The sequence below is a fragment of the Euwallacea fornicatus genome, chromosome 20, assembly GCF_040115645.1.
Source record: "Euwallacea fornicatus isolate EFF26 chromosome 20, ASM4011564v1, whole genome shotgun sequence".
Taxonomy (NCBI): Eukaryota; Metazoa; Arthropoda; class Insecta; order Coleoptera; family Curculionidae; genus Euwallacea; species Euwallacea fornicatus.
The window spans coordinates 1,766,638-1,779,891 of NC_089560.1; the positions used below are offsets into that span (position 1 = coordinate 1,766,638).

Here is a 13,254-nt window from a genome sequence, read left to right on the forward strand (position 1 = left end):
AAAACTATATTATTTCCAGCCTCTGGACTCTAAGTCCTTTGTGTCGGTTTCTTTTTCTGAAATTAAATATACTTGAGGAAGTTTATCTGAAGCAAATTAGACTGGGCCCGTGTGCACTCAGTTTGGAAATTATAATTCGATGAACGACCGCCAAAAGAACGGCGGACGGAGTTTTAAAAAATTCAGAACATCCAAAAGGAAATAAACCTCAACCTTAAAACATTCGCTATTCAGTTATGGTAATTAGGACATAAAAAGGGAATTATAAACACTGCGAAAATATTCAGCGACTATTCAGTTACTAATTTGCATATGATTTGCTTTTTTAAAGAAGTTTCTGATTTCCCAAAATGAATTTTTAAGTTCTCATTGTTGTGAGATCTAAGACAATTATTTTGTTTCAGGTAAATGCCCCAAGTGAACGCCCTTGTTAGAGACCCATTCATCACTGAGTTGGGGCAAACATACATCTTATTCGGATTCCCTGTTTAATTTAATGCGGTATAAAGCGAATACTGAATACATTTGACTGTTACTGACACCATCAATGTATCAACGACAACTCACCGTTAGCTCTTTGTGGCCCATTATGCTCTCACTCAGCCAGGACGTCTTTAAGGTAACAGTATCACTATAACATCACTTTTAGTAGCATTCCCCACAATTGCGTCAATTTGTCAGCTCTGAAAATCGGACATTTTAAATCTGAATCCATCAACATCCTGTTCAGTTTGAGTTTTGCCCATATAGTAGGTCTTCATAAGGGAAAGGGAGATTAGAAAGGGACAAACAGACCTGTTTAAGCAATTTTAAAACTTAAGTTAATGAAGGAGTCGGTAAATGAAGATAAATGATTCAGATATTGGATTAGTGAGATGATTTCAGGCTACGGGGATAGAATTTTGAGGAACAATGATGCTTTTGTGATTTATTGGTAGCTAGAAGGAATTATTCCGTTTGACTCCCCAAAATTAAGAAGCTTATAGATCTTTGGTGCAGCCGCAAGTGAAACACTTTTATTTAACAAGCTTATGTGAGTTTAGAAGGGGTTGTAGTTTGAATTTTACTGGAATCCTATTAGCGACCGTAGGAAAACCGTTTCAAATCTACTTTCTTTTCAAGTTTTCGTATCTCGTAAGATAAACGAAAACTAAAGATTGCTCCACCGAATGAATGTCAAGTGAAAAAATTTTGAGATAGGTTCAAACGAAATATTTTTTGACTAGGAATTCTTCGACCGTCAGTGAGAAGACGTTTACTGAACAAATTGGCGTAAATCCTTCAGAAATCTTGTCTTTCCTGATTTAAGGCATTGAAAGCCACGTTTGGTTCGGCCCTGATGTGAATTAGGTTTTCTAAAAAAATTCATTGCTTTTTACTCGAATACTTGAGTTTCTTACCATCAATTTTTCTGGTATACAAACTTTAGTCACTACTTATACAGTGTGTCAATTTGAAACCGAACTACCCTCGATACTTCGGTGATTGTCGAAAATATGCAAAAACACGTCGATTTTATTTTCCTGGAGGAAGTTCTTTAAGTCAGATTTGTATTGAGTTGCATGCACCTTCTAGCGGGAGTGCAGACAACCACTGAAATTTTAAGTAGGAAGGGGGGTTCAGATATATCTCATTTAAAAGCTCTATCGATTAGCGTTCTAAATACACCTTTTTCTCTTAGTGAGGTTTTCGAAAAATCATGTTCAAACCATAAGCAAGTTTCGGTAGCAATTGAAGTTGTAGAATTTTTTTTTATTAACGTTTAAAGTGTTCACAATGCTGTCTATTATTTCCTAAACAGCAATGAAGTCAGTTTTCAAATTCCCCTCTAAAATTCGAAAAAACTTTTACTTGAATTGCCCTACGCGCAGGTGTAACACTTCTCTTCAATTTTTCCAAATCTTGCCTGGGTTTTATAAACAACAAACGTAAGATGCCCCAGAGAAAAAAATCCAGAGGTGTTAAATCGGGCGATCGCGGTGGCTACTCAATTGGGTTTCTTCGACCTATCAATTTGCCAGGAAACTTATCGCGTAACCACTGCCTAACAGAAAGAAAATAGTGTAACGGAGCTTCGTCTTGTGGAAAATGAAGAAAATCTCCTTGCAAAACGCTATTACCAGCCGCGTCAACTTGATTTTCTAAATTCACTATTGTTTAAGTGATTTATTATCTTCCTTACACATTTACATATTTTCTATAATTATCGAAATATCGAGGCTAGTTCGTTTTCGCAGTGACACAGTATACAATTATTACTGTCAACTTGAATACCCTGTACGTCGAGAACTTAGCCGTTTCGAATCCATGTGAATATGAAATTTTTGTCTTGACGCCCCTCAGAGATTCTCTCTTTGAATTTTGTCTACGCACTTAATTATCGACCAGCATCGCCGATGCCCTCGGAGAAGAGTAAGAGTAAGCGACAGGTCGGTATATAAAACCATCAATGGAGAGAAAAATTTTTTAATGTAGTGTTTCCATTAATTTACGAACGTTTCATTTGGGCCATAACTCAAATTTCCCGTGAAACAAATGCCTATTGGAGCGTAACTCACTGGCTTTATCCCCAAATCAAAATTTCCGAAATTGCGTTCAATAAAACGGCAAACTGGAAACTATTAACCGGCTCCGTAGGTGAAACTGACGTTTGAGTTGTAATACTTTAACCGTTATCAAAAGTTTGTCGAACGTGAGCGATGAGCAAGCGGCCGAGCGAATGATAAATGGAACGCTCCTGTCAAAGCAGTACGCTTCCATGTACTTTTATTCCGGAAGATGGACTGACCCCGGTGTCCTTAAAAGACCGCAAATTTGAATAAAGTTTTTGATAAAACCTCCCGTGAAGTTCCAGTTCAGCTTTGAACTGTGACAACAGCACAGACGAACAAAAAAGATCCCACTTTAGCAGGAAATGCCACCTGAAAGTTGCAGGGGGCCCACAATGGAGGCAAAGATGGAAGCGGACGTACGTAGGCCGGTGTGTTGCAGGTTGATTGGCCCAAACAAGGGTCCATTGTTGAGAACCTGTCAAGCAAGTGGACGTTTACCCGGTCTTGATTGATGATGTTTTTGCACCAACTTGAAGTGCTTCGAGTGTGCAAATAAGGAAGCGAGATAATCACTTTATGCACTGTGTCTCAATTCATTTCAACCGCAGTGGCGTCCCCAGTAAATAATTCAAATCCAAAACAGCGTTCTTGGTTATGGAATAATGGCACAAATTATAAGTAAATTACCGCCATTAATCGCGAAACCGTGCCGGCGAAAAATAAAGAAAAACTGCGTAGGTACGAAGCGCGCAGCCATTCATTCTCCTTTTTCATCTGAGCGAAAGATCCTTATACAATAGATTTTCCTTCAGGCGAGAAGGCGTAATGCAATTATTAAGCAGTGAAATTTAATAAGCACCTTAAAAACGACTGCCGAAAGAATTTAAACACGAACCCCCGGGGCATTAAATAAAGGTGTATAAGCGTTAAAAATATTAAACGGAATAAGGCGCAGCAACGGGAGGAAATGAGAAAAAGAAATTGTCGTTTGCACACTACCTCTAGCAATTTGCGCAATCTTGATGGTGAGAAGTATATTTATATCTTTTTACACCCCTCGTAGTTAAAAGTTTTATAGTCGTGGCGATTTAGAACCAGGGGCGGCTTAAGGCCGTGGTTGTTCTGAATCAAAAAAAAAAAAAAAAAAAAAACAAAAAAAAAAGCTGCTGCCATACCAATAACAATTTCATGTTATGGGCTGCACCACAATCGTCAAAGCTAGACAGTTCAACGGTGCCATTTTATTAGGCCATTTTCCAAAAATATCTTGAGGACTCCGCCAAACCACAGTCCTCGCTTCGTTTTTCTTTCAGTTTTACGTGATCTACTAAGGCTGTGTGAAAACTTAGTGTTATGAACATGCTCAACCGACTTAATTTCTCATAGCCTTAACTATTTTCTTTTCTATCGATTGAGTTCCACTTACATATTCATCATGGAGTGAGCACGATCCAGGAGGATCAACTTGTTTTTACTCTGCGTGGGCAACATGACGGGGGGCTACAGCGACAGTCAGGATTTTTCTAACTATGCGAAATCTGACAAAGGGCCAGGTGACGATAGAAAATTGGTTCAAGTACCAGATTGTAACTAGGTCTAACTGGACATTGTTTCACAGCAAGGAAAACTATTTGACTTCCTCTGAACTGGCCCGAAAAGGTGAGGAATCAAAACACTTAATCGTGTATTCTAATTCAATGGAAGGAAATGTTGATCTTTTTGTTTCTAAAGAGGACCTCATTCACAATAGAGTACCTTCATTGAAACGGTTTACTCCAAACTTTTCGGGGCTAAGAGCTATTATATTGCCTGGCGAATCACGACTTTACAAGGGAATCTATTTAAAGCGATTCCGGTGATTCCTTTTTCAATGCAGACATCTTTTACGGAAGAGTATACAGGGTATCTGAGGGAAAAGGGTCCACCCTTAATATGTTTTTTGTTGTTTGTTGGAAAAAAAAACCGTTAAAGTTCGTCAACTTTGATAGGGACGCAAGCATCATTTGGTAAAAATGTTGTTTTCGAACTTTTACCTCTCTACCCCTGCACACCACCGCTTTGAAATTTTCAAATTGGAAAAGGGGTTTTGTTATACCTCGTTTGTAAGGTAGTTTTGTTCTCCATGTGGTGCAGCCGTTATTTTTTATTTTTACACGTCGGTCTGGTAGAAATTAAACAAAAACCAAATACCTTGATTTTAACCATGAATGTTATTGTAATGGATGCAAAAAACATACAATTAGATTTAAAACGTGTCGACGTCTCAAATGTAACAGTAACAATGACATTTACAACATTTCATTGAAAAGTGTAGAACTCTAATTTTTTTGGAGGAATAATTTATTGATATTTTTCTCTGCTCTTAGTGTTTTTGATATCTAAGTTGCTAATGAAATTGAACAAGATTAGTTCCTTAGTATGAAAAAATAAGAAGTTGTCTGCTCAATAAAAGGTAATGAAGTGCAAATCGGGATCCTGGAACATGTTCAAACGAACGACGGAACATCTGTTTAACAGATTGCTGAGGAGTCCGGTGTTTATAATATTGTTCATAAAATTTTGAAACAATTAAAATTCCATCCTTACGTCATAAAACTAGTACAGGAATTAAATGAGCTTGATTTCGACCGTCGATTGGAATTCTGCGAATTATTTAGTAACATTAAAACAGGCCTTTGTTGCACAATACAACATTTTCCATTGAATCTTCGTTCTATTTTAATGGTGAAGTTACCAGACACAACTGTCCTTACTGGAGTGGCAATATTCCTCAATTGTCCCGAGACACTGCATACCCAACAATTTCAAAAATTGAACGATTGGATAACGACTTTGGGTGATCACATTGCTGGACCATTTTTCATTTCTGGAAACTTAAATATAGAAAACTATCTACAATTTCAACAACACGCCATATTTCCGTGGACAACTGAAATGCTTGAAACAGATTCCCGCCTCTTAGAACTAGAATTTGTTTTCCAACAAGATGGAGCGCCTCCACAGTACACAGCAGTTGTCCAATAATTTCTAGACGAAAATTTCCCTGGAAGATGAATTGGCAGCAGAAGTCCAATGGCGTGGCCCGCGAGATCCCTTGATCTTAATCCCCTGGATTTTTTCTTATGGGGACGTTTCAGGAACAAAGTTTAGGATCAACTGTATATGTGCATGGAAGTCAATGGAAGTAACTTTTAACATTTATTACGATAAAATAAATAGAGTATCAGTAAAAATGGTTAAAATCAGGCTATTTGGTTTTTGTTCAATTTCTACAAAACCGACATAAAAAAATAAAGAAATAAAAGCTCGATCGTGTAGAGAGTAAAATTACTTTTCACATGAGATACAACGAAACCCTTCTTTTAATTTAAAAATTTCAAAGAGGCGGGTCCGAGGGATAGGGAGATGACATTTCAAAAACAACTTTTTCACCAAACGATCCCCCTCCCCATCAAGCTTCTCGTGTGTTACCGTTTTTTTTCACAAACAGCAGAAAAGATATTCAAGGTGGACACTTTTTCCTGGAACGCCCTGTATTTTGTTGTCCTTCCGTTTCCCTTGGATTTCATCGAATCTATGAACTGTTAGTTTCGCGGAGAAAGTTACTTCTTTCGGTAGATTAGTTTGAACTGATGAAATTGTGTAATAAACTGAGATCAACCAAACGGGATTCAAAAACCTCCTAATATAATTAGTTAGGGCTTTGGCAAACAATAAAACAAGATAATTTCCTTAAAAGTACAGATTGCAGATTCCAGAAGGATGGCAGTTAGGGAATTTCAAGGGCCGTAAAGGTAAAGCAATAAATTTTACTGGTCGTATTCTGTAAATTGTAAAAGTAATACTACACTAAACGTGGAACATAACCTCCGAATGCAACGTGTAATAAAATTTTAGGACTTTATTTTTCACCGTTTTAAGGAGCCGGTTAGGTTTGAATTTTGAGTAGGATTTTATAGCATATTGCCTAAATTTTACGTTTTTTTTATGAAAATTGAGCTTCAATTAAATTAGGACTAATTAGAACGAAATTCTGATCAGGTATGCTGTGAAATTGCTTTCTACTGACCAGGTGTGAAATGTCGTTCATGACGATGGCGCTATCGAAGGCGAAAAGTCTGAGAAGCATTAACGTTGATGCCTCAAGGTTTATAACTGTTCATCAACAATTCATCGACAGGGAAGCCATACTTCATCCAAAACTCTCAAAACAATTATTCACGTGATTGATGTGGTTTCGATTGTGAATAAAGTATCCATGTTTAAAGTTTTGAATTTTTTAGCCTAAATGTTCTTTTCGGTTGGAACATTGATTGTAAATTATTTTCCTGTGGGGGGGTTAAAACATCCATATCAGAAACATGAATAACCCTAGAGAAGCCTGACAGGGCTCAATGCCATAAAAATAAATCGGTTTATTTGCTACGGTTCCAGGCCTAGAAATCAGGAAGGGTGAGGTTGTTTTGCAAGTTTTTTTCCGATATCTCATATCGTTAATTTTAATTACTTACGAGGGAGTTAAGTAACAAAAACCTCGATTTTTTTACGTGCTAATAAGCATTTCATCAAAAACAATAAAAGGGGCTCATTGTTTTTGGTCACCATTTAGAAACCAGCGTCAACCCTTCACAATCGCGTCCTTTTGTTTTACTTTCTTCGCTCGTCACAGGTCCGAACTCCATTTTTAATGTGATAAATTTGAAGCTTTGTACTCTTTAATTATTCCACTTTTTACATTTATCTACCTAATTGTACTCCCCGTGATTCCTCGCCCGTCGACAACAATGGGCCTCCTCAAGAGGTGTCATAAATCAAAACATTTTATATGTCTTGACGTTCCCAAAAAAAATGCAATTTAATTTCAGTGACGCTTCGGTGGACTGTTATTCATTTTCAGTAGTAACCTGAAACCAAAGGGAGCCTCCCTCTCAAACCTTTCTGACAGTTTATCTGGAATTATAGTGACCTTTACACTATAGGGTTATTGATTTATGGACCATAGAGATTATTAACTTTTAATTTTCAGGAAAGGTTTTAATTCGATTTAAAAATGTAATATCGTGACTTTTCGATTCGAACTTTGAATCTATTAAATGTACGCGTTAAATGATACAGGATGTCCAAGATCAGGAAGCGTTAAGGAATATTGAGAATTATGTCATAACGTTGAAAGATGATCAGTAATTCAAAATCTATTTACGCCATCTTGCAGTACCAATGGTATTTTATTGTTTGGCCAGTAGGAAATCAGGGACGCTACACGTCATACAAGTTTTTCAGCATAGCTTTGAAAGAATGTGCTTTAATGTGTCTTGGACTTGACGGCCAGTTACCCATTACTATAATAGCTCTGAAAGGTTATTGTTAGGTACAGGGTGTTTAAAAAAGACGCGGTAATATTTAAGGGAGTGATCGAGTCATTTTATAAAATAACTTTTTATAAACTTAAGTTCGTAAATGTGTTGTTAACAAGATACAGGGTGTTAATTTTTTTTCAAACATCGATTTTTGTAAAATAATTCAAATATCTTTTGACCGATTCTTGTTATTTTTTTAAATCATCAAAGAACAAAATATTCTTAGAAAATAAGGGAATAAACCCTTCAATTTTTCGAAAATGTCTTTGTATGACAAACGGATATGCAATAAAATGGTTTTTATTTTTTATCTTGTAATCGAAGCAAGATACGATGAAAATTTAAGAAACAAGGAATTTGTGTTTTTAGTTATTTCATGTCAGCAAAATATCGAAATTTAATTAAAGTCCCTGGCGTACATTTTTTTGTCAATAAATTTGGATTAAAGGGTGACTGATGTAACTGGACTTAATAATTTTAATCTGGTTAAGGCCAAATCAGCCTCTTATTGCTACAAACAAGGCTATCAAATTTAAAAAAAATCGGTCAAAAGACTTTTGACACGTTTTTCAAAAACGATCATTAAAAAAAATTTACACTCTGTAAATTAGAAACAATTCATTTCCGAACTTTTATTTATAAATGTTTTTTTCCATAAAATTACCTAATAAAATCACCCCCTTAAATAATTCTGTGTATTTTTTAAACACCCTTTATATGCTTTTTACGAAGGTATCCCCTTTGAAAAAGAAGAATTTTAACAAGGCGCAATTCACCAGGTTCCCAACGAATTGTTAGTTCCTAAGGGAAGCTTCTTGTCAAGGTGCTTGATAAACTTCTTTTACAGTAAGACTTGCTATCTCCGTTGAATAGGGAGGAAGCCAATTTTACGGGTCAACATTACGGGAAATTAGATATTAAAAAAAAAATTATTTCCCCTGATTTCCCACATTATTGTGAGTGTAAATATATACAGGGTGGGCCACAAGTAACGCTTCGGAATTTCATGACAAATCCAAGAGATTTTTTAACTGTTTCTTTTTTGAGGTGTATACAGACTAACTAGAGCTACATTTTAAAATTATTTTCAAAGTATACAGAGTGTCCCAAACACATGTAATTGATCAAAGTTGCATTTTTTTAAAATGGGAACCCCTGTATATTATATTATTTTTTAACTCAACCATTAAAATGAAATTAAGTTGTATTTAGGTTTATGATGTCTAACTCTAACAGTTTTTGAAATAATTCAGTTTTTGTCAAGATGCAAGATAATTTTCAACACCCAATTTTTTGAACATCCGATTTCCCTTAAAATAAAGCTCTCTTAACAACGAAAGTATTAAAATGCTGTTGACTTAAATATCAAGCTAGTTTCCATGGAAACCAAAAATCTCACCTGTGCTTTATTTAAACGTTTCTATCGAAATTAGCCTGAAGTGCGCAAATTAATAATGTGGCCTAAAGTGTTCAAAGTTGAAAATTACACGCAATTAATAGATTCAATTCAATCAGCTTCCTGGAGGACCTTTGTTTCAGCTAGAATTTCATTTTTTTCGTCTATGGAAGATGTTTTTTTTGGGTATGAAAATTACCATCACAATTTTCGGATTCACTTCGTAATTGCCCGCTTAAAAAATTCTTTACCCCATGGAAGTTACAAATATTTGCTATGACCGATCAAATTATATTTTTCCACACAAAATGTTCTGATATCATAAAATGAGTGTAGTATGGAGTGTAGATGTGAAAGCTTAACAGGTGCAGTGGGGTAAGTGCGTTACCGCATTGCCTCTGTTATAATAAAACTAAAAATGTAATTAGTTAATAGTGATTTCAATCCAACGACATATATGAAGTGCATCATTTCTGGGTTTTCCCTGTGTAAATAAATTAGTTAGGTTACACTTTAACGAAGGTCTATGCACAAATTCGGAATCCCGATTAAAGTGCCTCGTTTATCAGTGAAACATCAAATTTTTGATTGAAATTTACGTTTGAAAAAAGAATCGCAGATTGTTTCCCAATATTTTTTTGAGAAAAGCAGTGGTCTACTCGTATTCCGAAAATATTTATACACGGGGTAAGTGCATGTTCGACCGCAGTAACATCAAATATTTGGTCAAATGCAGGAAAGAAAAAGAAACAGATAGCGACGGGAGCGGAAGTAATAACTGTCGAAGAGGCTAAAGAAAGGTTAATTAGAGACAAGCAGCCAAAGCAGAAAGCATAAAAAAGCAGAATGAAGAAACCCATCAAGCACAATTGTGATAATGTTGATAACGACAATGACTTGTGTAGCAACTGCAAATGCGACTTTCGACTTTATATTGACCATCGATAATGAATTTAACGCGTTAGTTGCATACAGTGGGTGTGTGACAATTGTAACAGAAATTCGAGGAAGAAGCAATGTGAATGCGAGACATGTGTTGACGAAGATTAGTAACGCTCATTAATCTACAAAACAACAATTAATAATTAATTTTTTACATAAAACCTTTTACGAAATGAAATTATTAAGTATATAATACACCATTTTGTAACTTATTTCTCTAATTTTTACACTTTTTACCTTTTAATTAAAAAAAAATTCTTGTTTTGTCGAAGAGTGTGTAACTTGTACACTAAACTAGCCTTTAAATGCGGTAAAAAGCAATTTGCAGCTAAATTATTACTAATTCTGCCCTTGTCCATTGACCTATGCTGTACGACGTCAAAGCATCTTACATCGGGGTGTCTACTATTGCCCCGTTGTCGGGGTAGGTGCTAAGCAATAGACTTTTGTTTACAATTTTCTTTAATATTGAATTTTATGATGAAAATTTGAAGTTTTCGCTTATTTTAATTAAATAGCAATAACCCGGGATGCCGTTGATTAAAAAGAATAGATGCTTGTATAAATAACAAAATATACGTATTAGTGTAAATCGAAATTTAACAGAGGCCGGTCCGGACTTACCCCACTACACCTCACATTAGAAATTTATTAATCGCTTATCGGGGGTTGGGGATCGATTGCGATTTATGTGTTGTAAGAAGTAGTGCCCTTTAACGTGGCAGCTGCTTTCCCCACTGAATTCGCCGAAAAACAATTATGTCGTTCTTTGAAGTGAATTTACGTTGGATTAGAGTTATTCAATAAACTATATTTTTTTATTTTTGAGGGAAATGACCCGCATCAACAGCTTTTATATCTGGCCAGCTCCGCACGGAAGAAACGTTTTAACTTCTTTGTCCCCAACTGAGGAATAACCATCTTTCACCTCCACTAACGGGCGAATTTGGGCCACTCTTGATTAGTTAATCGATGGTCTTTTTTGATAAAATTGTTCTTCAGACGTAAACAAATTTGAAGATCCGATGATAAGAATCCTTCCTGACCTTTAATATCGAGTCCTCTTCAAGCCGGCTCCTTTAATTAGAAACATTATTTCTTTTTAACTTTCCGCCACGGCAATTAGAAATAAACGGAGGGAGCAAAAGAAAACCGAGAGGGCCCGAAAAAGAAAGGGTGAAGCGGGTTTCCTTAATGGCAACTCAAATGTTCTTTTGCTTTAATTATAGGTATCCTAATTACTCTAACTGCTCTCCCGCATATTGAAAACTTTCAAAAGGTAATTTATTATCAACGTTACTTGCTGAATCCAAAATTGCCTTTTTTCGGGGGAAAATGTGGCCGTCAGTGCGAAGGTTAGACAACGCAATTATAATCATCTATAGGGGATTTTAGCTGGTGCAATTACGGCTGCAGTGTACCTCGAATCCTGGAAAGCGGAGGAGATCAATGCAGTCCAAACTAATGCTGTCTAATTGACAGGTTGTGTTCAATCGCCCTGGAACACGGATATAGGTAATTAATGTCAAGACCCGTGTTCCGCGCTGGCTGCTTGTCTGGCATTAGAGCTGAATACGCTTAACGTTACATGTGTAAGTACGGCTCCCGACTAGGGCATTTACTATCTGATTTACTTTCAATGCTGACAAATTGGGGTTCGATTGATCGAATATCTTCGATTTCCCTTTAGTGCTATTCCACGTTTGTTTCAATTAAGAATAGTAATACATTCACGTCGCAAATACACTCCATATATGGCGTTTTATGAGCACTTTATCACTAATTAAGCCAAGAAGTTATTAATGGCCTCATACGTTAATTTGCTTTCGTGTGAACTGCACCGATGAGTCGGTCGTTTTTTTTTGTTTTTCCTTAATGGGAGCACTTGTTGACGTTTTGTGTAATTATACTCCCAGCGAGTAGAAACACACGTGTTTTTAATGATTATTTATTAGGAAATATGTGCCATAAATAGAGATCGTGAGGCCTTAAAACTACTAGTTTTTATCAGGACAATTCTTATGCCATGAAGACCCCATATTCGAACACAATGTGGGCGTAATTTCGTTTTAATGACGTCATCATTACTCCACTTCCCAAACACCTAAATTAACACTCCAGAGCGGTGTGATTGTTTTTATACCGCGCCATTAAATTCCGATTATCGCCCCCCGAAATTGAGACAGGTTGGCTCGTTTTTTCCTCCTGATGCGAAAGCTGCTATAGTTCGATTAGTTTCACTCACTGTTCATTTAGAGCGAAATTGGTTTATCAATTTACAGCCAAATGTTAACTTGCACCCAACCGGAATGACATTGATCTCCAAAAATTCATAATGTTTTAGAGGTTCTTGGGCGACCGGAAGTTGGCTAATCTGACACCCCTTTGAAATGGTGATGATCGTGAATATGATCCATTCGATTACACTATTCGAGACCTATCCAGCTCATTTTTTGTCACGAAACGCTGCAACTTTAAAGAAACGAAGTGGCTATACAAGGTGTCCGGCGAATACGGTCCTCCATCAGCACCTGGAAAACTATCACTAGGAACAAGTCGAATTTTGGGTATCATACTAAAGTAGAGGTGATTTATTGCTTAAAAATATTTTCAAGAAAATGCACTTCTGGTTATACCGGAAATGAATACTAACTCGCTTACTTTAAATAGGACACCCTGTGTATTATAAAAAATTTCGTCTCCGGGGAAACTCATGAACATTTTCCATGTATAAAATTCCATACTTCAGTTTAACGGTTTTTGAGATATTTAGAATTTTCCAAACAAAATTGACAGTTGCAGTTTTAATGCATTTTCTAACAATTCACAAATTGAAGTTTCCATTATATCGTCATCAACAATAAACTTGTTTTTCTGTAAGATGTTTGAACAGATCCGCTAATTGTAAAATTATCCATTAAGCGTTTGAGGACTTTTCGTCATGGTTTCGTTTTTTCTAGATATTTAATATCAAATGCATGTCATGTTCTGGTTAATAATTTGTTAT

The 13,254-nt window shown here is 36.1% G+C and overlaps 1 protein-coding gene across 6 annotated transcripts in view; it reads left to right on the plus strand.

Annotated features, from left to right (window-relative positions):
- zfh1 (Zn finger homeodomain 1) overlaps window positions 1–13,254 on the plus strand; it is a 286,194-nt gene that overhangs the window by 149,374 nt on the left and 123,566 nt on the right. The window contains exon 1 of one of the 6 annotated variants that reach the window (XM_066293883.1): window positions 599–619. The exons of the other annotated variants lie outside the window; for them this stretch is intronic. The gene's annotated coding sequence lies outside the window, so the exon portion shown is untranslated. Of the gene's footprint in view, window positions 1–598; window positions 620–13,254 lie in introns of those variants that run through there. 6 annotated transcript variants of the gene reach the window in all.